The 27,252-nt window shown below is 43.9% G+C and overlaps 1 protein-coding gene across 1 annotated transcript in view; it reads right to left on the bottom strand.

Annotated features, from left to right (window-relative positions):
* The window catches only part of SPAG16 (sperm associated antigen 16), a 1,363,505-nt gene that overhangs the window by 599,635 nt on the left and 736,618 nt on the right, over positions 1–27,252 (bottom strand). The window lies entirely within an intron of this gene.

The raw sequence follows: 27,252 nt of genomic DNA, 5'->3' as shown, positions 1-27,252 counted from the left end.
CCAGTGCCGACACCGCTGGAGTGGCATCAGCGCTGGAGGTGAATATGAGTGTTATTTTACTGGGGGAAAACATAGAGGTTCAGGAATTGTCTGAGTAATTCCTTTAAGAGTTTCTCGGAAAGAGCAGTTACTTCTATAATAGTGATGGAAAACTGATTTTAATCTGCCCTAAGAAACACAACATGGGGGTAGATGTCAATACTCAAACCCAGCAGCTCTTACGCACTAGGCGGCAGATCTTCCCTCTGAGCTATGCAGCTCGCTGGACAGTTCCTGGCTAACCTAGATTCTAGTACCTGCATTGCTCCTGAGCTGCTCCACCCTGTGTTGTTCCTGATTGGCTACATCCTGTGAGTTCCTGATTAAACACCCTATTTAAACCTGGCCTGGCACCTCCTTCCTTGTGAGATTATTGATCTCCCAGCCTCTAGTCAAGCTCTTCCTTCACCTGCTACCTCATACAAGATTATACTGCTTTTCTTGTGTACCGATTCCTGGCTTTTCCTGAGTATGCTACCTGCTGGTGCTGCCCCTAGTGGTTGCAATACCACTACTCCAACCCAGGTCGGTTCCTAACCGTTGGCAATGAACACAACAAAACCAAGTCAGAATATAAAATTATTCAATGCTGTATCTTTTCCTTGACCAAAACTACTTGGAGATACAGTAGGATTGTTACCATATAGGGGAATCCCTAAAATATGTAAGAGAGTGGGAAATGTTTGTCGTCCTACTGTAAATTGGTTCATTAACAAGCAGGAAAAGTGCAGGCTATGATTAAAGCCTTAATAAAAAGCCATGGAAATAAAAACTAGTATAAAGATTTTGTGCTTAACTCGTGTTTTTTAACACACTGCTATTATTTTGAACACTACTGTACATCATGGCAAGAATGAGCACAGCAATAAGACACAAGGTAGTTATATTGCATGAGTAAAATCTTTCCAAGACAAAGATTTCAAAGCAGACTGGGGTTTCAAGATGTGTTGTTCAAGTTCTTTTGAAGAAGTATCAATAACTGGGTAATCTTGAGGCCCATAGACACAATGGTCAGCGAAGAAAACTTAGTACGGCAGATGAAATACACATCATGCTTACTTTCCATTGAAATCGGAAGATGCCCAGCAGTGCAATCAGCTCAGAAATGGCAGCAACCAAGGGACTCCACTACACCCATCCAGTGATCGTAAAAGTCTGACTAGAAATTGTCTTCATACAAAATTTGTGGCCAAAAAGCCAAATCTTCAACACAGAAACCGGGCCAAGTGACTCATCTATGCACAAAAACAATGGAACTGGTGTGCAGAAAAATGGCAGCAGTGCACTGGATTGAAGAGCCAAAACGAAAAATATTTAGGTGTAACAGAAGGAAGGCAATTTATTCGCTGAAGGGCTGGAGATCAGTAAAATAATGAGCATCTGCATGCACCCCGTCTCTGCTAACAACTCTTGTTTGAACATGAGCAATCCAACTATAAATACACTCAATGCCGAGAAATACAGGTAGATTCTTATGCATCATGCAATACCATCAAGGAAGCGTCTGATTTGCTCCAGATTTTTCCACAGATATCTGAAGCTAGTTCTCTAAGGGTGCTTTCACACTGCGTTTTGGCACCCGCTCGTTGGTCCCCTCGGGACTTATGTCTGTACTCCCCGCAAAAAAGGATTCGGGCGTATGCGCCGACGGGGCCATAGACTATAATCGTGCAGAGAAAATGTGCACTCTCTCATGTATCATTTTTCAGGCATGTATGCCTATTGAAGATGGACACTCAGATGCAGTTTACTATGTCTGAGTGTTCACCTCCAGCAAACACGCCCAAAAATAATGCACGACAGAGCGCATGTTCGCTCTGTTGTTACCATTATAATCTATGGCCCAGTGAGCGAATAAGACAAAACCCCTTCTTGTGGGGGGTTCGGACGTAAGCCCACACAGGACCAACGAACGGGTGCAAGAATGCAGTGTGAAAGCACTTTAAAATGTTTGGAACAACCGCTCTGTCGATTCCTTCAAAAACTGAGTACATGTGTATCTAGAAGATTTAATGCACATTACTGTACATATATACATATATATAATCAATTTAAAGGCAGCAAAGCGAGCATTTTCAATAACAACCTCTTGGATGGAACTTTACTACACTACGCCTGAGCAATGTCGCAGCATAATCTTTGCTGTAGGCAAACAAGAGGATAGCAAGAGATCCATGGAACAGTAATTCTGAACTAAAATGTTGGGATCACGTTGAATTTCTTAACCTTGGGCAAAAGCTGAATTTTTAATTTCTGACCACAGTTGGACGGTAAAGGTATGTGCAGACGATCCGGAGCCGGCTGCGGAGAAGCCGCCTCCGGCTTCAGCACATTATGCAAATGAGCGGCGGGCGTTTTTGTTTTTTTCTCACAGGCGGGCTTTACCCATAAAGGGTAGGTCTATGGGGAAAGCCCACATGCAGACCCGCAGGAGGAAATTGATATGATGCGGTCTGGAAAGACGTGCCGCATGTCTGTTTCCGCGGGTGTGCCGCAGACGCATAGTGTGCATGGGATTTGAATAAATCCCATCCACTATGCTGTAACATTTGGCCGCGGCGGATTGCACGCAGAGCACTTGTGCTGCATCCAATCCGCAGCGAACACTGATCATGTGCACATACCCTAATGATTTCTATAACAATGTTCTTCCCATTGGATTTGTGATTGCAACAAAGTTGCACTCTCCAAGACATATGCAAATAACTTTTTTTCTTTTCATTACTACTTTAAACATGCTGCATGTACACAGAAACTTTGTGTCCTTGAAGACAACTGCAAATGCCTCAAGAATAGCAAACGGCATGTCCTATATGACATTAGTACCATAGTCACTGCTTGCCCATGGTGACAACAGTACTGCAGCAGCCAGATACAAGTTTGTAGAAGTTATGTTCTTCACTTTTCTAATTTACTGGTAGAACAAAGCATCTTATAATGTTCATATTGAAATCATCAACAGATGTATGGTTGTCTCATCTTCAAAAGAGATTCTTTCTAAATGTGTCATTCATTTTTAAAGTAGAATATACAAAAATGTAACCTTCTTAACATCAGGCTTATTTTCTTTAAATCAGCATCTTTCCCTGAAAGCCTTTCTTCCGCTATAATTAGAAATTGAAAGATGTGTGTAATTTAGTCAAGTTAATGAACTAAGAAGGTGTGAAATGTAGATAAATGTTCAGTTACTAAATGTCCTCAACATGTAATCTACAAAGTCTTAGAAACCGGAGAACAACCGCTAAACATTAAGTGTCATCTGATATAGACCAGAACAGAATGAAGTTTACGCTCCTTCAAAGTTTGTGAAATTTTTAGTTTTCTGGTTGGCAGTTTTATCTTTTCGCTTCTTTACTTCTCAACGAATTGCCAACTTTAGCTTAAACTGAAGATTTGAAAGATCTGAACCAAGCTGGTTGCTAGGAATGTGCAGTCTGTGGATTATAATCACCAGCCATTTACTCTGAATCATCATAATGATAAAATTTATTCTTTAGGTATATACTGTATGATGAAACCTTTAAAGAGGTTGTACACTACTTTTACATTGATGGCCTATCCTTAGGATAGGTCATCTATGTCTGATCGGCCAAGTTGTGACACCTGGCACCCATTCAGCTGTCATAAGTGGCAGCGGCCGCCGGCCGGAAGTACATACTTGCAGAGCTGACCGTCTACTTGTAGTGACCGAAAATTGGTACTGCACATCTGCCTTCTATTCAAATCAATAGAAGGCAGAAGTGTAGTACCCTGCAGCTGCCACTACAAGTTGACGGCCAGATTTGCAAGTTAGTTCTTCCGGAAGGTGGCCACTGCAGACACCGATAACAGCTGATCGGTGGGGGTGCCGGTTGTCGGGCCCTGGCTGATCAGACATTGATGCCCTATGCTAAGCATAGGCCATCAATGTAAAAATAGTGGACAACCTCTTTTAAGATATGGGCAAAGATTCTGAAAGCAGGGAAGCTGCAAGCAGCTACAGTGCTGGCCAAAAGTATTGGCACCCCTGCAATTCTGTCAGATAATACTTAGTTTCTTCCTGAAAATGATTGCAATTCTTCTTTGGTATTATTCTCTTCATTTAATTTGCCTGCAAGGAAAAAACACAAAAGAGAATGAAGCAAAAATCAAATCATTGATCATTTCACACAAAACTCCAAAAAAGGGCCGGACAAAAGTATTGGCACACTCAGCCTAATACTTGGTTGCACAACATTTAGCCAAATAACTGCGAACAACCTCTTCCGGTAACCATCAATGAGTTTCTTACAATGCTCTGCTGGAATTGTAGACCATTCTTCTTTGGCAAACTGCTCCAGGTCCCTGATATTTGAAGGGTGCCTTCTCCAAACTGCCATTTTGAGATCTCTCCACAGGTGTTCTATGGGATTCAGGTCTGGACTCATTGCTGGCCACCTTAGAAATCTCCAGTGCTTTCTCTAAAACCATTTTATAGTGCTTTTGGAAGTGTGTTTTGGGTCATTGTCCTGCTGGAAGACTCATGACCTCTGAGGGAGACCAAGCTTTCTCACACTGGGCCCTACATTATGCTGGAAAATTTGTTGGTAGTCTTCAGACTTCATAATGCCATGCACATGGTCAAGCAGTCCAGTGCCAGAGGCAGCAAAGCAACCCCAAAACCTCAGGGAACCTCCGCCATGTTTGACTGTAGGGACCGTGTTCTTTTCTTTGAATGACTCTTTTTTTTTCCTGTACACTCTATGTTGATGCTTTTTCCCCAAAACCTCTACTTTGGTCTCATCTGACCAGAGAACATTCTTCCAAAACGTTTTAGGCTTTCTCAGGTAAGTTTTGGCAAACTCCAGCCTGGCTTTTTTATGTCTCGGGGTAAGAAGTGGGGTCTTCCTGGGTATCCTACCATACAGTCCCTTTTCATTCAGACGTCGATGGATAGTACGGGTTGACACTGTTGTACCCTCGGACTGCAGGGCAGCTTGAACTTGTTTGGATGTTAGTCGAGGTTCTTTATCCACCATCCGCACAATCTTGCGTTGAAATCTCTCGTCAATTTTTCTTTTCCGTCCACATCTAGGGAGGTTAGCCACAGTGCCATGGGCTTTAAACTTCTTGATGACACTGCGCACGGAAGACACAGGAACATTCAGGTCTTTGTAGATGGACTTGTAGCCTTGAGATTGCTCATGCTTCCTCACAATTTGGTTTCTCAAGTCCTCAGACAGTTCTTTGGTCTTCTTTCTTTTCTCCATGCTCAATGTGGTACACACAAGGACACAGGACAGAGGTTGAGTCAACTTTAATCCATGTTAACTGGCTGCAAGTGTGATTTAGTTATTGCCAACACCTGTTAGGTGCCACAGGTAAGTTACAGGTGCTGTTAATTACACGAATTAGAGAAGCATCACATGATTTTTCAAAGGGTGCCAATACTTTTGTCCACCCCCTTTTTTAGGTTTGGTGTGGAATTATATCCAATTTGGTTTTAGAACAATTCTTTTTGAGTTTTTTTCATTGAAGACAAATTAAATAAAGATAATAATACCAAAGAATTTGTGATTGCAATCATTTTCAGGAAGAAACTGAGTATTATCTGACAGAATTGCAGGGGTGGCAATACTTTTGGCCAGCACTGTATTCTAGTTGGAGCTGTCCATCAATATAGTGCTGATTCAGATACATGATACCTTTCTCTCATCAGTGCAGTCTTCATCTTGTTATAATTGGTAAATCTATTTGGCATATCCATAACTGCAGAAAAAACTTTCACTTATTATTATTTATCTTGGGTTTTATTTGCACAGATGTAACATTAACTAGATCAAAGTTAGGATGGAATTTTACCGCACCCTCCAACACGAGGACAACTGGCACTTAATTTGTCTTCATCTAGTTCGACATTGCAGAATAATAGGTTGAACAAGATGGATTTGTATGTTTTTATTAAAGGGAATCTGTCACCCCCCTGGAACCTATCAGACCTCTAATATGGGCATACACGTAATAGAAATGTGAATCTATACTTACCTGTATGGCGCATATTAGAGGTCTACTTACTTTGTAATAGATTTTTATTAAATTAGTTCTGGCAAGAACTCCCCACCTATTAGCTTCACTTCCATATCCCCCGTGCAGTTCCCAGCCGGATCCCAGCCTGCGCAACTTACCCTGTATGGAAGGCGCTCTTCTTCCTGCAGTCTGTGCAGTCTTGTGGTGCAGTAAACTTGTGCGCTCTGCCTTCCCGGCTTATACAGTTGTGCTTGAAAGTTTACATACCCCAGCAGAATTTTTCCTTTTTTGACCTTTTTTCAGAGAATATGAATGATAACAAAAAAACTTTTTCTCCACTCATGGTTATTGGTTGGGTGAAGCCATTTATTGTCAAACTACTGTGTTTTCTCTATTTAAATCTTAATGACAACCAAAAACATCCAAATGACCCTGATCAAAAGTTCACATACCCCAGTTCTTAATACCGTGTATTGCCCCCTAGAACATCAATGACAGCTTGAAGTCTTTTGTGGTAGTTGTGGATGAGGTTCTTTATTTTCTCAGATGGTAAAGCTGCCCATTCTTCTTGGCAAAAAGCCTCCAGTTCCTGTAAATTCCTGGGCTGTCTAGCATGAACTGCGCACTTGAGATCTCCCCAGAGTAGCTCAATGATATTGAGGTCAGCAGACCGAGATGGCCACTCCAGAACCTTTACTTTGTTCTGCTGTAGCCAATGATAGATCGACTTGGCCTTGTGTTTTGGATTGTTGTCATGTTGGAACGTCCAAGTACGTCCCATGCGCAGCTTAGGGGATGATGAATACAAATTTGCCTCCAGTATTTGCAGATAACGTGCTGCATTAATCTTTCCTTCAACTTTCACCAAGTTTCCTGTGCCTTTGTAGCTCACACACCCCCAAAACATCAGTGATCCACCTCAATGCTTTACAGTAGGAATGGTGTTCATTTCATCGTAGGCCTTGTTGACCTCTCTCCAAATGTAATGCTTATGGTTGTGGCCAAAAAGTTCAATTTTGGTCTCATCACTCCAAATTACCTTGTTCCAGAAGTTTTGAGGCTTGTCTCTGTACTGTTTGGTGTATTGTAGGCGAGATACTTTGTGGAATTTGCAAAGTAATGGCTTTCTACTGGCGACTCGACCATGCAGCCCACTTTTCTGCACTTATTGTGCATCTTGAAACAGCCACACTGCTAGTTTTCAGAGAGTCCTGAATTTCAGCTGATATTATTTGTGGGTTTTTCTTTGCATCCCGAACAATTTTCCTGGCAGTTGTGGCCAAAATTTTTGTTGGTCTACCTGACCATGGTTTGGTTTTTACAGAGCCCCTGATTTTCCATTTGTTAATCACAGTTTGAATGTTGCTGACTAGCATCATAAATTCCTTAGATATCTTTTTGTATCCCTTTCCTGTGTTATACAGTTCAACTACCTTTTCCTATAGATCCGTTGACAATTCTTTTGCTTTCCCCATGACTCACAATCCAGAAACGTCAGTGGCTGGATGAAAGATGCAAGAGTCTGTCTGGATCTCAGAAACTACCTCAGCTTTTATGTGCACACACTAATTACAAGCAAACAGGTCCCAGGTGAGGATGTTACCTTTAGTAGCCATTCAAACCCATTTGTGTCAAATTCTGAGCATGTTATCAGGCCAAAATCACCAGGGTATGTGAACTTTTGATCAGGGTCATTTGGATGTTTTTGGTTTTCAATAAGATTTAAAAATAGGAAACACAGTAGATTGACAATTCACCCAACCAATAACAATGAGTGGAGAAAAAAGTTTTTTTGTTATTATTCATATTCTCTGAAACAAGGCCAAGAAAGGAAAAATTCTGCTGGGGTATGTAAACTTTTGAGCACAACTGTATATAAAATACAGTACATATGTATATATATATATATATATATATATATATATATATATATATATATATATATACAGTACAGACCAAAAGTTTTGACACACCTTCGCATTTAAAGAAATTTCTAAGGCATCAAAACTATGAATTAACACATGTGGAATTATATACTTAACAAAAAAGTGTGAAACAACTGAAAATATGTCTTATATTCTAGGTTCTTCAAAGTAGCCACCTTTTGCTTTGATGACTGCTTTGCACACTCTTGGCATTCTCTTGATGAGCTTCAAGAGGTAGTCACCGGAAATGGTCTTCCAACAATCTTGAAGGAGTTCCCAGAGTTGCTTAGCACTTCTTGGCCCTTTTGCCTTCACTCTGCGGTCCAGCTCACCCCAAACCATCTCAATTGGGTTCAGGTCTGGTGACTGTGGAGGCCAGGTCATCTGGCGTAGCACCCCATCACTCTCCTTCTTGGTCAAATAGCCCTTACACATGTGTTTGGGGTCATTGTCCTGTTGAAAAATAAATGATGGTCCAACTAAACGCAAACCGGATGGAATAGCATGCCGCTGCAAGATGCTGCGGTAGCCATGCTGGTTCAGTATGCCTTCAATTTTGAATAAATCCCCAACAGTGTCACCAGCAAAGCACCCCCACAACATCACACCTCCTCCTCCATGCCTCATGGTGGGAACCAGGCATGTAGAGTCCATCCGTTCACCTTTTCTGCGTCGCACAAAGACACGGTGGTTGGAACCAAAGATCTCAAATTTGGACTCATCAGACCAAAGCACAGATTTCCACTGGTCTAATGTCCATTCATTGTGTTCTTTAGCCCAAACAAGTCTCTTCTGCTTGTTGCCTGTCCTTAGCAGTGGTTTCCTAGCAGCTATTTTACCATGAAGGCCTGCTGCACAAAGTCTCCTCTTAACAGTTGTTGTAGAGATGTGTCTGCTGCTAGAACTCTGTGTGTCATTGACCTGGTCTCTAATCTGAGCTGCTGTTAACCTGCGATTTCTGAGGCTGGTGACTCGGATAAACTTATCCTCAGAAGCAGAGGTGACTCTTGGTCTTCCTTTCCTGGGGCGGTCCTCATGTGAGCCAATTTCTTTGTAGCGCTTCATGGCTTTTGCAACTGCACTTGGGGACACTTTCAAAGTTTTCCCAATTTTTCGCACTGACTGACCTTCATTTCTTAAAGTAATGATGGCCACTCGTTTTTCTTTACTTATCTGCTTCTTTCTTGCCATAATACAAATTTTAACAGCCTATTCAGTAGGACTATCAGCTGTGTATCCACCAGAGTTCTGCACAACACAACTGATGGTCCCGACCGCATTTATAAGGCAAGAAATCCCACTTATTAAACCTGACAGGGCACACCTGTGAAGGGAAAACCATTTCCGGTGACTACCTCTTGAAGCTCATCAAGAGAATGCCAAGAGTGTGCCAAGCAGTCATCAAAGCAAAAGGTGGCTACTTTGAAGAACCTAGAATATAAGACATATTTTCAGTAGTTTCACACTTTTTTGTTAAGTATATAATTCCACATGTGTTAATTCATAGTTTTGATGCCTTCAGTGTGATTGTACAATTTTCATAGTCATGAAAATACAGAAAAATCTTTAAATGAGAAGGTGTGTCCAAACCTTTGGTCTGTACTGTATATATATATATATATATATAGATATATATATATATATATATATATATATATTACAAGTATATATATTATATGTTAATATATTTTAATTATATATTAAATATAAGTTTTACTTATATTACTCAGCGGGTTTAAACCCTACTGGAGCACCTCACTAGCAGTGCCACGGTTTATTCTCTAGAAAGTTGAATAAAATGATATCTTGATATCTGATGTTTAATTCCAGAAAAATCCACATTTTTCTTAATATATAAATGATCTGTTAAGATCTATGGACCGGCCACAGATCTTCCTCAAAATCTGACTCCCGAGATCATTTTAAATTAAAGGGGATGTTACCAGAGTGAGACATGTAATGACTGACAGTCTGCTCTCCTGATTTACAGGTCACACACTAGTAAAGCCCCCTTTAATTTAAAATAAGCTCTGAAGGAAAATTCTCAGGGAGATCTATGTCCGGCCCATAGATCTTAACACCTTATTTACATATTAAGAAAAACGTGGATCTCTCTGGAATAAGACACTGGATTGCAGATATCAAGGTATCATTTGAATACAACGATATCTTGATATCAGCGATCCGATGTCTCTCTATGACCCACAAGCCCATATAGACAGATTCCCTTTAACATAAGAGAGTGGTTAGCACTGTTGCTTTGCAGCGCTGGGATCCTGGGTTCAAATCCCACCAAGGACAAGATCTGCAAGGAGTTTGTATGTTCTCCCCGTGTTTGCATGGGTTTCCAACCGGGTTCTCTGGTTTCCTGCCACACTCCACAGACATACTGATAGGGAATCTAGATTGTGAGCCCTAATGGGGACAGTGATGATGCTGTCTGTAAAATGTGTTGGAAATAAAGTGCGTTATATAAAATAAACAAATAAATAATTGTTGGCCTATCTCATTGATCTAACAACAATTTAACCTTCATGTGATCAATCCCAATGTCCCTGTTGTCTCAATTGAGAAGAAAAACATGGTTTGGGAATTTATATTTTTACATACCCGAATGTTTGTACGAGATAATAAGAGTGTCCATAAATATCAGACAGCTCCCTATACCGATAAACATGAACATTTGCTCTCATGAGTTTTTTTTATTTAGCAGTGCAGGCAAGGGAAAGCTATAGAACGCTCTCGGGAAAGTGATAAGGGCCTAAGTGGTGTATAGATATTTTACCGACTTGTCATCACTTGGCTGAGTATTGAATGACAGGGTCTTAATAAAGTTTTCAATCTTCTATACACTAAGATTAGAATTTACACTGCACAACGTTCAACATGATTCATCTCGCATTCGGCTTCTGATTCATAGTGGGATAGCTGTTGCAAGAAGACAGTCATTTATTTTACCAGGGAATACATCACATGTTTGCTGCGGATTGGAAGGCACACCTCGCTTTACTAACTGTAGGCTGGGAAAAATACCTGTTTGTGCCAAAACAGAAGAGCGGTATGAGCTGGAACTTTATTCCTTAAACATAGGTGTGTTATCAGCCTTCTCCAGACTTTAGCGGCTTAAGAATCCTACGGTAAATGCAAACTTCCTAATTAGCCCAGAAGTCACCCACCAAGCTGTAGCCGGTTTACAATGCAATTTATAAATCGCAACCTTCTATGATGTATAAAGCTAAAATTGTAAAAATGCATGAAGACAACACAGTAAAAATGTATAGACGTAACTAGCTTTGATTACATTGTCACAAGAAAACATTTGTAGTATACTAAATCCGCAATCATTTCAGAACAGTAATGCAAAGATACAATGCCAGCGGCTTATTTTCAGGTTATCTCACATTTATCCAGAAAATGTCTATTTCTCTTAACTCAGAAACACGGTTGTTAAACATTTACAAGAAACATAAGGGTAGGAACAAAACTGCTGAGCATCACGTAATGGATGAGGTTTGGAGCAGAGCGGACAGCTTGTCGCTAACATTAAATATGCTTTAGAGGAGCCATGTTTAAAGCTTCATGTACAACAGTTCTGATTAGCGCTGATTGGCTACACTTGTCCACAGCAGGCTCTTAATGAACAGCAGCAATGATCGGGATTCCTATTAGCAGGAGCCTGTGAGCTGCTCAGCCACCCAATCTGCATTATGGGCTTAAAATCTATCATCATGGAGCTAAAAGTCAATTCATATAATTACCAGGTATCTACATAAAATTACACAGTAAAATTTAGATAATCTGCCATCCCCAGGTCTAAGGTACAATTTGTTTGGAAATATCTATTGGCATTATACAGAATGTGCACATGCAAGCACAGCGGGGGCTGTTAGACTCCACAGCAGGCAGGCCGTTAGGCTCATGTTGTGAAGAGGACCCGCTAAACCCCAGGTCCTGGGTACACAGATCGTGGTCAGCGGTGCAGCTGGCAGGATGGTACATGGGGAGAGAGGACGTGGCACATTCAGGAGACTTCGAAAGGAGTAGGAAGTCAGCAGGTTAAGCTCCCACCACAGGGAGGTCTGAAGGTCTAGTGAGATGATGTCACTGAAACACACCTGCAGAACCAGACGTGGAGCACATCAGATGGCAATAAAAAGACCCATGGAAGTTCTTTTTTTATTCAAATTGATCAATCAGCAACGGATTTTTGGCACATGAAAGCACAATGAAAGCATTCCGAATAGCATCCACTTTAAAAGGATCCTCATTGACTTGTATGGCCGCGTCTTAATAGGATTTACTTTGAGTCTCATAGATCTCACAATCGGATCTGTGATTTTCAAGGATATGGGTTTAGATCTATGAAACTATTGGGTCAGGGTGCTATCCAAGAAAAAGTAGGTCACATGGACAGTTCACATGGATGTGTTGGATGTAACCTTAGGCTTTATTTAAAGGTAGAGGTTGGATCGCGGTTCTTAATGACAACTGAGAACCATGTGGTTTTAACACAAATTGTTACTATTTTGTGTTTTTGTGGAAAAAACTGTTTGTTGCACACCTGTCCTCGATCCGTGCTTTGCTTTCCTCACCCCGGTCTGCTAAACTCTGTTGTACTCCACGTCGGACTTTGCAGATGGCCTAACGTGATCCCATGTGATTATCTGCCTGGTGCTATATAAGGCTCACCAAGACATACACCTGTGTTTTGTCATTAAGACTTTAGTGTTCTTGAGTCGTGTCTGTCTGTGGCTTCCAGTATCTCTGCTACCGGACTCCTGTCTGACTGAGGCTTCCAGGACCACTGATAAATGTCTTTGGTTTCCAGGACCTCAGCTACGTGTCTGCAGCCTCCGGGACGTCTCCTGTGGCTTCCAGGACCTCTGATAAATGTTTGGGGTTTGCAGGACCTTTATTACCCATCTGCTGCCTCCAGGATGTCTCCTGTCTGCCTGTGGCTTCCAGGACCTCTGATAAATGTCTGTGGTTTCCAGGACCTCTGCTACCTGTCTGCTGCCTCCAGGATGTCTGCTGTCTGTATGCGGTTTTCAAGACCTATGCTACCTGTCTGAGGCCTCCAGTACGTTTTCTGTCTTTCTGCGGCTTCCAGTACCTCTGCTACCTGTCTCCTGCATGCCTCCCTTATCTGCTGCACCGACGCCCATGTGCCCACCAGGACCTTGGGCTTGAAGGATCCACCTCACAAGGTGACAGTAGCACTTTTTCAGTTCTTTGAAACATTGTATGGTAAAATTAATGGTGCCGTTCAAAAACTCTACAACTCGTCCAGCAAAAAATAAGCCATTGTATGGTTATCTGGATGGAAAAATAATTAAAACAGAAATTATGGCTCTTGGATTAAAGGGATGAAAAAAAACAAGAAAGCACGAAAATGTAAAATTGCCAAATCGGGAAAGGATAAATGATGGTGTGATATGTGTGTTATACTGGTGTATTCTCATAGATGCTGCGTGCGGACGCTGAGGCTCCTGTGGCATTGACTGGATGAAAGAAATCCTGTATGTTGGCTGAATTCAGAGAAGTTAAATTTAATGACTGCAAGTAAAGAATACAATGATAAACAAGCCCGCTTTAAAATGAATAATTACTTCCTAGAGCTTGCTAATAAATATAAGAATTTGTCTGGTCCTGAGGCCTCTAAACATCAGTAATTCCTCTAATTGAATAATGAGATGACACGTCTACATCACTAGCTCCAGATGGTTTGAAAGTGATTTGGAGCATTACATTGTGATTGTCAGCATTTGTTGGGCATGTCTGTAGGTATTTTCTTTTATTGCTCCATATGAGATTTTTATTCCAGTTCAGTACTATGAACTCTTTTTTTTTTTACAGCAGCGGCATTGAAAACACATGGCATCCTCCCCTCTGTGCTAATTGTACGCTGCTCAATGGAGAATTGAAGGCATTCTATAGCTGCTGTAAATTAGCTTAAAGACTTAATTCTGCAATCTGCAGTCATTTTAACAAAAGCTTGTTTGCATATCCTGCCTGGCAGTAATCTGAAAATGCATGCGTCTAATTAAATGGTCAAGCTTTCGTGTCATTGTACCGCGTTCACATGCAGTTATTATTTCCATCACTATCTGGCTTATTGGGGGCCACTGACTGCAAATCATTTACCATTACTCAAATCTTCAGAGTGGTGCCTTCACCGGCAAATCTAAATGCCAAAAAGTTCAAATTGGAATTGCAGTGAAATTAGACACAGGCATTGAAGGGATAATTTTGTCTTTCCTATTCTCCAAACTTTGGAAATATTTGGAATATTTTCAGCATCTCATTTATTGGTCCCTTAAAATCTTAACTTTATAGTGGTTCTGGGATCTTTATTTCTTATATAAAAACTCTGAATTTCTTTCTGTCAGTGTTAGATGACAAAATTCAGTTGATCTAAAATGATCACTAGATTTTTACCTTTAGAACCTAATATGAAACCAAAATTCAGTAGCTTGAGGAAGGGGGCGTACCCCAGAAACATCGCCTAAGGTGCAGACCTCGGACTGTCAGACAGCGTCTTTGCCTTTCTGCTTCTATGTGCCTGTTTCTGCCTGGGGCATATGGACTGTTCACACCGAAGTCGGTGTCCTTTATTTACTATGGTGATTATGATGAATATTGACTATGAACTTACTCTAAGGTTTATGTAAAGATTGAAATATAATCATAAAGGAAACTGAACAGACTGGATATATTTTATGCCATTTACTATATAGTTTGGACTTGGAGCAGTGGAGAGGAACAACTGCATTTCATAATAAGGTTAAAATATGATAAAGTAGGATTTTGGCAGTTTAGTTTACTTATTGCCAAACAGCCCTCCACACAGTATAAAGGCCCATACACTCCTCTTCACACAGTTTAATGGCCCCCACACAGCCCTCCACGCAGTATAATGGTGCGACACAACCCTCCACATGGTATAACGGCCCATACACTCCTCTTCACACAGTTTAATGGCCCCCACACAGTCCTCCACGCAGTATAATGGTCCGACACAACCCTCCACATGGTATAACGGCCCATACACTCCTCTTCACACAGTTTAATGGCCCCCACACAGTCCTCCACGCAGTATAATGGTCCGACACAACCCTCCACACAGTATAAAGGCCCATACACTCCTCTTCACACAGTTTAATGGCCCCCACACAGCCCTCCACGCAGTATAATGGTGCGACACAACCCTCCACATGGTATAACGGCCCATACACTCCTCTTCACACAGTTTTATGGCCCCCACACAGCCCTCCACACAGTATAATGGCCCCACACAACCCTCCAAATAGTATAATGGCCCCCACACAGCCATTCAAACAGTATAATGACCCCCACACAGCTATCCACACAGTATAATGGCCCCACACAAGCCTCCACATGGTATAATGGCCCATACACTCCTCTTCACACAGTTTAATGGTCCCCACACAGCCCTCCACACAGTATAATGGCCCCACACAACCCTCCAAATAGTATAATGGCCCCCACACAGCCATCCAAACAGTATAATGACCCCCACACAGCTATCCACACAGTATAATGGCCCCACACAAGCCTCCACATGGTATAATGGCCCATACACTCCTTTTCACACAGTTGAATGGCCCCCACACAGCCCTCCACACAGTATAATTGCCCCACACAACCCTCCAACTAGTATAATGGCCCCCATACAGCTATCCACACAGTACATTGGCCAAAACAACCCTCAACACAGTATAATGGCCACCGCACATCCCACCACACAGTATAACGGACCCCACACAGCCCTCCACAAAGTAAAATGACACCAGTACATAATATGATGGCCCCCACACAAACCTCAACGTAGTATAGTGTCCCTAACACAGCTTTGCATACCGAATAATGGCCCCACATAGTTGTCGACACAGTATAATGGCCCCCACACCATAATTGGCCCCTAAAGCCCTCCACACAGTATAAATACCCCCCAGAGTATAATGGCCCCACAAAATCATCTACACAGTATAAAGACCCCCATTTATTGGCACTACCCTCCCCCTCCTCAACTCACGGGCCCCATAGGGACAACGTGGACTGTCGTTTTCAGCAAGAATTTCATTATTTAAAGGGAATTTGTCAGCAAGTTGTGTTACCCCATCTGAGAAAAGCATGATGTAGGGGTAGAAACCCTGACTCCTGCAATATGTCACTTGCTTCAGTTCACTTGGCTGCTTCAAATCAAAGCACATGGGACATAGCCTAATAAAAAATTGTGCCCAAATTTGTTGCTGCGTTTGCCAGAAATTGTCTTTTATTCATATATGCTAATGAGAGTGTTCAGTGCACCCTTGCCATGGTCCCGCATTTCAGTGCACATTTCAGTGCATCTTCCTACCTACTTGTTTTGCATTCATCACTACAGCAGCTTCCTTGATTAACAGCAACAACCCCTCATTTGCATCTGTGAATAAAGAATGAGCTCTGACAAAGGCAGAAATGGATTTGGACTCTAAAGTTATGTTCACACAAAGGTTTCTATAATGCAGACAAATGTGACAAGTTTTCTAGTGGAAACTGCTTCAGGAGATGCTTCTTCTTTGGGGTTTTTTTGGAGGTGTTTTTTATTTCCTGAAAGTTTTCCTGGAGAGATTTTGAAGATTTTTTCAAGTGTTTTTAGAAAGTTTTTTTTTCTGAAGCTTTTTTTTTTTTGCAGACTTTTCACCAGACAGTGCCTAGTTTGAATTATTTTCCATCACGAGACGCTTCAGAGAAACAACATGTGTTTTTGATGCGCCCCCTGGGTCGCGTGTGTGAGGGGATACCCGGAACCGGACCCGTTGCGAATGCTGGGGGTTGTAGTCCTTGCGTGGCGGGGACCCGGTCCCGTGGCTCAGGGTGGTCAACCCAAATGGCAGTCTAATATTAGGATTTTGTGATACTGAATGTCCGACTAAGCCACCCGTGGATTGCGGTCAGAGTGAACTGCCGCTGCGGGGCAGACCGCTGAGGCTGGTGTTGTAGGTGCAGCAGAGGGTAGTATAACTCCCCACGGGAGGAGTATAGCCTCAGGGCAGCAAGTGCGGATGTTGGGGGTGATGGTGCATGGGAGCAGCAGTAACGACACAGAGTCCTGTAATGCAGTCCAGGGTATTTACTCACAGTTCTTTATCCACGTTACTCCAGCTGGTCATAACGTCCCACGTCGCACTGTGTTCACCAGGTAAGGGGCTCGGCCTAATCCCAGATAACTTTGGAGCGTTTCACAGGACCCCCTTTGTGTGTCCTTTCTCTGGCCTGTCATACCCCGCCAGTGACCTCTCTTCTGTCCGGCTGCCGCGGGCCTTCTTTGGTAAACCTTGGCGCCAGTTTCCCTGACCCTATGTGGTGCCTTCCTAGCGGGTGTAGAGAGGGGCTGCGCCAGATGAAATGTCACAGCCTCCGGTTTCTAGCTGAGGGTAGTTCCCGGCCTCCACTAGTTTCGGGGACCGGTCTCCCCCTTTGGCCTGACCCCCCTACGCAGGTAGATTCGGGCGTACGGTGGTGACTCGCCGGTCCACACCCCTGGGGTCCCTTTGTTCCTTGTTCCTGGAGCCTCCTCCGCTCCTCTTCCTTCCTTCTCCTTCCTTCAGGCTAAGGCTGCTCTCTCCGGCCTGCCTGCGGAGCAGAGCCCATACAGAGCCTCTGCTCCCAGCCTCCTCCTCTCCCAACTACTGAACTGAATGCACTACAGGGTTCCCCCTTCCTCGGTGATCCCTCCCCCCACTCCAGCCAGGGACAGGGATTGTCGTGCTCTACTTGGAGCATATCGGTCGCCCTGCCCCCCGGAAATGTGGTGTAATGCATGCAGGTGCCGGGGTCCTGATTCACACTCCATCCTTACTTGGAAGTGAGATATCGCACATCTGGATGAGATGCAATACCTCTGTAGCGGCCGAACCCTCGGGGCGTTACATTTTCTTTTCTCTTACCAGACATTTTTCAAAACTTGTAGCAAAAGAAGAATGCTGTAAAGACTGAATATGCGAACAGCAAAGTGGTTTTTACAATAGATATTCATAGGAAGAGTCTTTCAAGCATTTCTTTGGTGCAGTTTTTCAGGTGCCTTTTTGCCTAATTCCATTTGAAAAGGCTTCTACAAAAAACTATGTTCCCAAACCGAAACGTAAAATTTTTATTATGGCTATGGCCCCCACAAGGTGCTATGCTTGGATTGATCATTCATTTTACGCTGAGAGACTCCCTTTAGCTCTTAAAACTATTAGGTAAATCATTACCATTGGTTAGAGTGTTATTTATGTTATTTATATTGAATGTTTTTTGATTGTACTGTATGTTTTTTTACAAATTTTTTTCCTGTAATCTGTGCATTTAGTTTAGCAACAATAAGAATGAGGTACTGTAATATTGGCCTATCTGTTTCATTACCTGAGGGTGCATCTACACAGGCTGAGAATCAGAGACAATCATTCCTAGGAACATTGATTCCCACTTATTGGAAAGTCTAAATAGGTTGTCAACCACTCAATGAATGATCAAAACACTTGTTCAATGGGTGAAATTATTTTTAGACTTGCTTAAAAATTATCGTTCTTAGCAACACACCGTTCTGTGTAAACAGGATAGACGCTGTCGAGAAAAATGATATGCTCTGCATGTTAATGATTGTTCTGTGAACATTTTATTTATTTTTACTCACTTATATATGGAAGTGTGGTGGACCTGTCTAAACAGGCTATTAAACGACTGCCGATCAGTTTACATTTAGTCAATCAGTGGTAACTTAACATCTGTGATCGGCCCATATAAAGGCAGCATAAGTCTATTTTGCCTACCCCAACAACATCAATGCTTAAAAGAAATTGGTCACCAGGTTTTAGCTATCCCAAATGAGAGCTGCATATTGTAGGGGCAGAGACACTGATTCTAGTCATGTGTCACTTACTCAGCCGTTTGATGTCATTTTGTTAAAATCACTGTTTTATCTGCTTCAGATCTTCCAGTTCTCTGAATAGTGAGCTATGTATAACCCCACCAACACTAATGACTGGAAGTTTTCTGCCTATGCACAGTGTACACAGAAAGTTGCCAATCAGTGGTTGGGGCGGGGTTATACAGAGCTCATGAATATGGAGAACTGCCTAGCATCAGGTTTACTAGTTCTCTAGTGATAATCCCATGCTGATAAAACTGTGACTTTATCAAAACTACAGCAAGCAGCCCAGTAAGTGATACATAGCTGGAATCGTGGTCTCTGTCTCTACATTATGCTGCTCTCAGATTAGGTTGGGAAAACCTGGTGATAGATTCCCTTTAATCCTAAAAGCAGCTGTAAGTACAGTGAATGTCTACTACTGCAAATGAAACAGACTACAGCCAATAGTGATAGAAATAAGGAAAACAATATCATCAAGTAACTGCAATAAATCCAGAGAAAAACACAAGCCCCCATCAATGAGATGTCTGGAGGTCCTTACACCGTATATGACTATGATTAAAAGAAGTACATACATTTCAAAGATGTTTTAATTAAATCTTTAGGTGGCCTGTCAACTCTAAAAACGTCACTGAAAAGATCAAGACGCTTTCATATAAGTGTCTAATGTTTCCCCGAGTAATATAAAAAAAGAAAAGGAGACTTGGAGCAGAAAAATCATCACCCAAGACCTGTTATTTATTCCTAGCTATGATTTCCGCATACAGTAAATTCTGTATCAAGTATCATTCACAATAAAAAAAAATTGGCATCCATTTTCATCACTCCCTTTGTTCTTTAGACCTTATATCAATTTTATTACTAACCTTTAGTAATTAATGTGTGTACAGTATGTACAATTGTCTGCATGACTTCTGCCTTGTGTAGCTGCAGCTTTTAAAAAAAAACTGAAAAACAATTTCCATGAAGTTGAGCTGAATTATACAGTAGGATCTAGCGTCTGCCGGACCATGTTCATGAACATAATGTTCTCATATATTAGCCATCGGCCAGGTTTATGCCGCATATTCCCTACAAGTGTTTATCAAAAACCATTTTGTAAAAAAAGTAAAGATGTGGTCAAAAGTTTTAAGACTGACACAAATTTTAGTTTTCGCAAACTTTGCTTCTTCAGTTTTCACAGTGACCAATTTGAATTACCGCTAGGATTGTTATGAAGAGTGATCAGATGAATTTCCAAAAAATTGCAAAGCCATTCCTTTCCATAAAGATAAACTTAAAGGGAACCTGTCATGTCCCCAAATACTGTTAACCTGTAGATACAGGGTTAATTTCCAAGTTAAAACGTTACAATGCTATTCAGCCACCTTACTGAAAGCGCTGCTATTGGGGGAAATTTAACTTTATTCCCCCTGACAGCCAACAGCTTTCAGTCACAAAAGCTAGCCCGGAGTTGCTACAGTCACAGGTCAGCGTACAGTGAGCGGTGGCTGTAAGCACGCCCCAACACTTTGAAGCTCACTCTGCAGTGCATCTATGCAGAACGAACTGTCAAAGTGCCAGGGCATGCTTACAGCCCCTGCTCACAATTAGTGTTGAGCCACCCCCGTAGTGTTCGAGTTCGGTTCGGTTCGTTGAACACCCGTGTGTTAGCCGAACTGTTCGTCGAACTGTTCGTCGAACACCTTCGAACACCGTTAAAACCAATGGCAGGCAAACAAAAACACATAGAAACACATAGAAAACACCTTCAAAGGTGTCCAAAAGCTGACAAACTGCTCAGAAGACACAACTAACACATGGAAAAGTGACAAGTACATATAGTCATGCGAAAAGAAAAGAGGTGGAGGAGTAAAAGGAGGGGGAGACACAAATATAGGCATGTCATGCCCTTCTAAAATCCAAAAAGTGAGAAGCCGGCACGTTCAGTCCGCTCCTGCCCGTGCCACCTCCGTGTCGCCGGGTTTGTGCCAGAGCCGCGGTGAACCCTGACGGCCAGCCCCCCTCTCCCAATACTGGTGCCTGTCCGCTGGTGGGTCGAGCGAGCCCCCCTGTGGTGGAGGCAGCTCTAAGCTTTTTAATTTAAATTGTCTCTCTAATTTGAATGAATACACTTTAAATCCATTTACAAGGATCTATTGGAGGGCAAGCCTCATGCCAGCAGCTGCGTAATTCCAGCTCCAGTAGCGTCCACTAAAGCTGCTGCAGTTAAAAAGCTTTTATAAGGATCGAGCTCGGCTGTCCACCGCAAGGCATCCTACTGCCAGTCCCAGCCCCTATGCCTTGGGGTGCCTCCTGATGCTCTTCACTGAGTATCCCGTGGTCCCGAAGCATTTCCTTTGAAAAAATTAAGTGTCCAAACTACAGGTGGTGTAGCTTGCTTAACAGCCGGGATAATCCGCTGACTAGCAGAGACTGCTACTAGGCACAAAGTATTTCCTGGGCTAGATGCAGTTAAAAATTTGTAATTAGATACTCTCGTTGGATGCTGAGAAAGCATTCCATAGAGTCTCCTGGCACGCCATATATGATTCTCTTAAAAAGCTTGGGGTAGGGGTCTAGGGGACCCTTTTATAGCCAAAATCACGGCCCTGCATCACAATACGTCACCTAGGCTGAAGATAAATGGAACTGTAGCACCCTGAGGGCTCGGTTGCTACAGAGGTATTGCACCTCACCCAGAGGTGTGATATCTCACTCTCAGGTAAGGATTGAGTGTGGATCAGGACCCGACACCTGCATGCATTACACCACATTGCCGTGGGGCAGGGCGACCAATATACCTCTGAGATGGGCACGACAGTCCCTGTCCCTGGCTGGAGTGGGGGGAGGGAACACTGAGGAAGGGGAACCCTGTAGTGCAGGAGCAGGGAGGAAGCAGTTCCTGGGTGCATTGAGAAGGGAGTATAAAAGGTGGGCACCATCTTAGTTCAGTGCAGAGAAGTCTGAGCAGAAGTTTTAGGGAGCAGGGGCTCTGTATGAGCTCTGCTCCGGAGGCGGGCCTAGTAACAGAGGCCCAGGCCTGGAAGAGGGAGAAGGAAGGAAGAGGAGCGGAGAAGGCTCCAGGAACGAGGAATGAAGGGATCCCAGGGGTGCGGACGGGCGAGTCGCCACCACACGCCCGAATCCACCTGTGTGGAGGGGTCAGGCCAAAGGGGGAGACCGGTCCCCGAAACTAGTGGAGGCAGGAAACGACCCTCAGCTAGAAACCGGAGGCTCTGACATTTTATGTGGCGCAGCCCCTCGCTACACCCGCTAGGAAGGCACCACATAGGGTCAGGGAAACTGGCGCCAAGTTTACCAAGAGGAGGCCCGAGGCAGCCGGACAGAAGGGTTGGTAAGAAAGGCCAGACAAAGGACACACAAAGGGGGTCCTGTGAAGCGCTCCAAAGTTATCTGGGAGTTGTCTGAGCCCCTCACCTGGTGAGCACAGTACGACGTGGGCAGCCGTTACCTGCAGACGTGGTCTGGATAATAAGAACTGTGAGTAAAGGCCCTGGACTGCATCACTGACTCCGTGTCGTTACTGCTGCTGCCCTGCACCATCACCCCCATCCTCCGCATACACTGCCCTGAGGTTCTACTCCTCCCGTGGGGAGTTATGCTACGCTCTGCTGCACCCACAACACCAGCCTCAGCGGTCTGCCCTGCAGCGGCGGTTCACTCTGACCGCAATCCACGGGTGGCGTAGTCGGACATTTAAACATCAAAACCACATAAATAGTTCCGCCACTGGTTTGACCACCCTGAGCCACGGAACCGGGTCGCCGCCACGAAGACTACAACCACCAGCATCCACCAAAAAGGGTCCGGTTCCGGGTGTCCCAAGACCCAGGGGGTGCATCAGAACATTTTCATCACCTTTCACAATCACCAATGGGACAAGGCAGGGATGTCCTCTGTCCCCTCTCTTATACATCCTAGTGACGGAGCACCTGCTCTCATCAATTCGCCATAACCCCAATATTAGGTGGATTGAGGTGGGAGGCACCGAGTACAAGTGCTCTCTATTTGCTGAAGATGTCCTAGTATATATCACTCAATCACATATATCCATCCATGCTGTTATGGCTGAAATAGATCACTTTGTTACATGGTCAAATTTTAAAATCAATGCAGCGAAGTCTGAGGCCCACGATGTCTCCCTCCCCAAATCGATATAGGATTCCATCCAGTCCAACTTTCCCTTTGCCTGGCCCTCACAGGGTATCAAATACTTAGGAATTCCTATTCACAGAGACCTCTCCCATCTATGTTATCTTAATTTTGGGCCCTTTATTGAACAACTCCATACAGACCACGGTTGGCAAGTTAGAACTGTAAGATTCACTACGTGAACCACTGGTGTTTTGTGGAAAAGCACATGTACACTGTGTTCCAAATTATTATGCAAAAAGTGTTTAGGAGTGATAAGGGAAGAATTTGTTTGTTTGTCAGTTAAACTCATTGATGGTGATGTGTGTCAGGGCTCTTTATATCACTGTAAGCAATTGCAGACACCTGTGCTAATTAGTTTGGCAGGTGTGTCCAATGAAAGGCAAGACTACTTAAGAAGGCTGTCTCACATTATTAAGCAGCCTACATTTTCTGCCAAAATGGGAAAGAAAAAGGATGTGTCGGCTGCTGAGAAGCAACAAATTGTGGAGTGTTTAGGTCAAGGCATGACTACAATCAACATTGTGCGATGATCAGGATGAAGTGTCTTGGCAATCAAGAAGTATGTAGCTGATTCACAGTACACACGTGTGCGTGCTGATAAGGGCAAATTGAGGACTCTTTCCTACAGGCAATTACGTCAGGTTAAAAGAGCAGCGGCAAAAAAGCCTTGTCATAGCAGCAGACAAGTTTTTGAAGCTGCTGGTGCCTCCAACGTCCCCCGAACAACAAGATACAGGGTCCTTCAGAGGTTTGCAGCTGTGCATATGCCATCCTGTCGACCTCCTCTATCCACTTCACACAAGCAGAAACGGCTCCAGTGGGCTAAACATTACATGAAGACTGATTTCAAAACTGTTTTGTTCACGGATGAGTGCCGTGCAGCGCTCGATGGTCCAGATGGATGGAGTGGAGGATGGTTGGTTGATGGACACCCCACGCAAACACGGCTACAGCGCCAACAAGGAGGAGGTGGAGTAATGTTTTGGGCTGGAATCATGGGGAGAGAGATTGTCGGCCCCTTTAGGATCCCTGAAGGCGCTAAAGATGAACTCCATAATGTATGTGGATTTTCTCAAACAGCACTTCCTGCCATGGTTCAAGAAGAAGAACCGTGTATTTCACAGCAAGATCATTTTTTTGCATGATAATGCACCATCTCATGCTGCACATAAAACATCTGCATCTCTGGCTGATATGGGCATAAAAGGGGACAAACTTATGGTGTGACCCCATGCTCCCCTGACCTCTACCCCATTCAGAACCTCTGGAGCATCATCAAAAGGAGTGTCTATGATGGCGGGAGGCAGTTCACATCTAAGCAACACCTCTGGGAGGGTATTCTGTCCTCATGCAAAACAATTGAAGCAGAAACCATCCAAAACCTGACAAATTCAATGGACGAGAGAGTTCAGAAGCTCCTTTCGAACAAGGGGTCCTATGTGAAAATGTAACATCACCTAGAATAAAGTTTTGAGTTGAAAACTGTTTGATTTCAGTTTCTAATAACCTGCTAATGCTTATAATTTCAAAAATGACCATTTCTTTGGTCTTTATTAAAATGAAAAGGTTGATCGAAAAGTTTGGGGGATCTAAGAGTGTGGCAACCCAGTAGTCATGATTACTTCGAATTCTGACAATATGAGGGTCATGTTGCAGGTAGTGCAGCAAGAAGGCACTTATGTGTCTTGCGCATCTCGGAGCCCCAAAATTATTTTCCGGGCTAGATGCAGCTAAAAATTATTATTAATTTTAAATCTGGTGGAGCTTAGTATAGATGGCCTAATAGGATCAGTGCTGCACACTGCTACAAAGCCCAAATTATTTTCCAGCCAAGATACAGATAAACATGATTAGTAATTTTAAATCTGGTGGAGCTTATTATAGATGGCCTAATAGAATCAGTGCTGCACACTGCTACAAAGCCCAAATTATTTTCCAGCCAAGATACAGATAAACATGATTGGTAGGGTGATTTTAACCAATCATCAAGCTTTTACTCTCCCCAGGATGACACAGGGGTAGAAAAGTCGTTTCGGATCCATGATTTGTTCATCTTTATGAACGTGAGTCTGTCTACATTATCAGTGGAGAGCCGCGTGCGCTTATCTGTCAGCACACCACCAGCAGCGCTGAACACACGTTCAGACAGAACGCTGGCTGCGGGGCATGACAAGATCTCCAAGGCGTAAGTGGCTAGCTCCGGCCATTTATCCAGATTGGAAGCCCAAAAAGAGCAAGGGTCCAGTGACACAGTCATGGCTTCAATGTTTACTTGGAGATACTCCTGTACCATCGTCTCTAGGCGTTGACTATGTGTCAGACTTCTTGTCTCCTGTGGCCTTGCAAAGGATGGGCTAAAAAAGTGGTGAAATGATTCCGCAAAATTGATGTTACCAGCAGATACTGTGGTTCTGTTACGGTTTGAGTGCTGAACACTTGACGGTCCCACGGTTGGCAAGTTGGAACTGTGAGATTCACTACGTGCACCACTGGTGTTTTGTGGAAAAGCACATGTAAGATTCTGCAACAGTCTCTGCTGATACTCCTGCATGCGTGCATCCCTTTCTATGGCAGGAATAATTTCGGCAAATTTACTTTTGTACCGGGGATCTAACAGTGTGGCAACCCAGTAGTCAGGATTATTTCTAATTCTCACAATTCGAGGGTCATGTTGCAGGTAGTGCAGCAAGAAGGCACTCATGTGTGTTGCGCATCCAGGAGCACCAAGTCCCTGTTGTGTTGGTGGCGAGGTTACAATCATGCTACCTTCCTCTGTCCTCTCCCCCCAACCTCGCACAACAGAAATGTGATCAAGGTCTCCCTCATCTGATGAGTCTTCCATCAGTTCGTCCTCCACTTCTTCCTGGGCTCCTGCACCTTCCTCACTAGTTTGGCTGCTACCATGCGCCCTGGTAAAACCATCTCCCCCACCCTCACATGCCTGCCGCCTTGGTGCTGCCGACCGTCTGGACCTTGCAGATGTTAGCCCTTCCGCATACAACTCCTCCTCCTCTACCTCCTCTTGTGCCACCACCTGACTCCGAATTCTGTTTAACATGTGCTCCAGCATGTAAATCACCGGAATAGTCATGCTGATAATGGCATCGTCAGCACTAAACATCTTCGTCGCCATTTCAAAACTGTGCAGAAGGGTGCATAGGTCCCTGATCTGAGACCACTCCTCCAGCGTGATTTGCCCCACCTCTGGATCTCGTTGGCCCAGGCTATACGTCAGAACGTATTGCACCAGGGCTTGTCGGTGCTGCCACAGTCGCTGCAACATGTGCAGAGTTGAATTCCACCGGGTAGGCACATCGCATTTTAGCCGGTGAAGTGGCAGGCCCAACGACTTCTGTAGAGATGTAAGTCGCTGAGCTGCGGGATGCGAACGGCGGAAGTGAGCACACAGCGACCGTGCCCTCTGCAGAAGGCCATCTAGTCTGGGATAGTGGGCTAAAAATTGCTGGACAACCAGGTTCAACACGTGAGCCATACAAGGCACGTGTGTGACATTGCCCCGGCGGAGGGCCGCACCCAGGTTTGCAGCATTGTCGCACACGGCCTTCCCTGGTTTCAGGTCCAGTGGAGACAACCATTCATGAAATTGGTTCTCCAGAGCTGACCACAACTCCTCAGCTGTGTGACTCACATTTCCCAGACATTTCAAAGTAAAAACCGCCTGATGACGTTGAGCCCTACTGCCAGCATAGTAAGGAGGTGTGCAGGATCCCTTCTGCGCAGTTAGAAAGCTTGTGGCATGACCAGACAGGCTTTGGGTGCAGGTGGAAGACCGAAAGGAGGTTGAGGAGGCAGAAGCAGTGGAGGAACTTTGACATAAAGAGGATTGACGCACAACTCGTGGGGACGGCAAGACTTGGACAGCAGCCCCTTGTCCTGCTGTCACCATAGTTACCCAGTGCCCAGTCAGCGACATGTAACGCCCCTGTCCATGCCTACTCGTCCAAGTGTCTGTGGTGAAATGCACCCTGTCACACACAGAGTGTCTCAAAGAAGCGGTGATGTTGTGTGCGACATGCTGGTGGAGCGCAGGCACACCTTTCTTTGAGAAGTAGTGCCGACTGGGCATCTGGTACTGGGGCACTGCGACGGACATAAGGTCTCGAAAATCCTCTGTGTCCACCAGGCGGAAAGGCAGCATTTCTGTAGCCAAGAGCTTGCAGATGGTGAAATTCAACCTCTTAGCTTTCTGATGGCTAGGAGGAAATG

The sequence above is a fragment of the Phyllobates terribilis genome, unplaced genomic scaffold (assembly GCF_046119375.1).
Source record: "Phyllobates terribilis strain yellow unplaced genomic scaffold, ASM4611937v1 Scaffold_9__5_contigs__length_417890890, whole genome shotgun sequence".
Taxonomy (NCBI): domain Eukaryota; kingdom Metazoa; phylum Chordata; class Amphibia; order Anura; family Dendrobatidae; genus Phyllobates; species Phyllobates terribilis.
The sequence above is the reverse complement of the archived record's forward strand: the minus strand, read 5'-3'. Positions and strand labels throughout refer to the sequence as shown.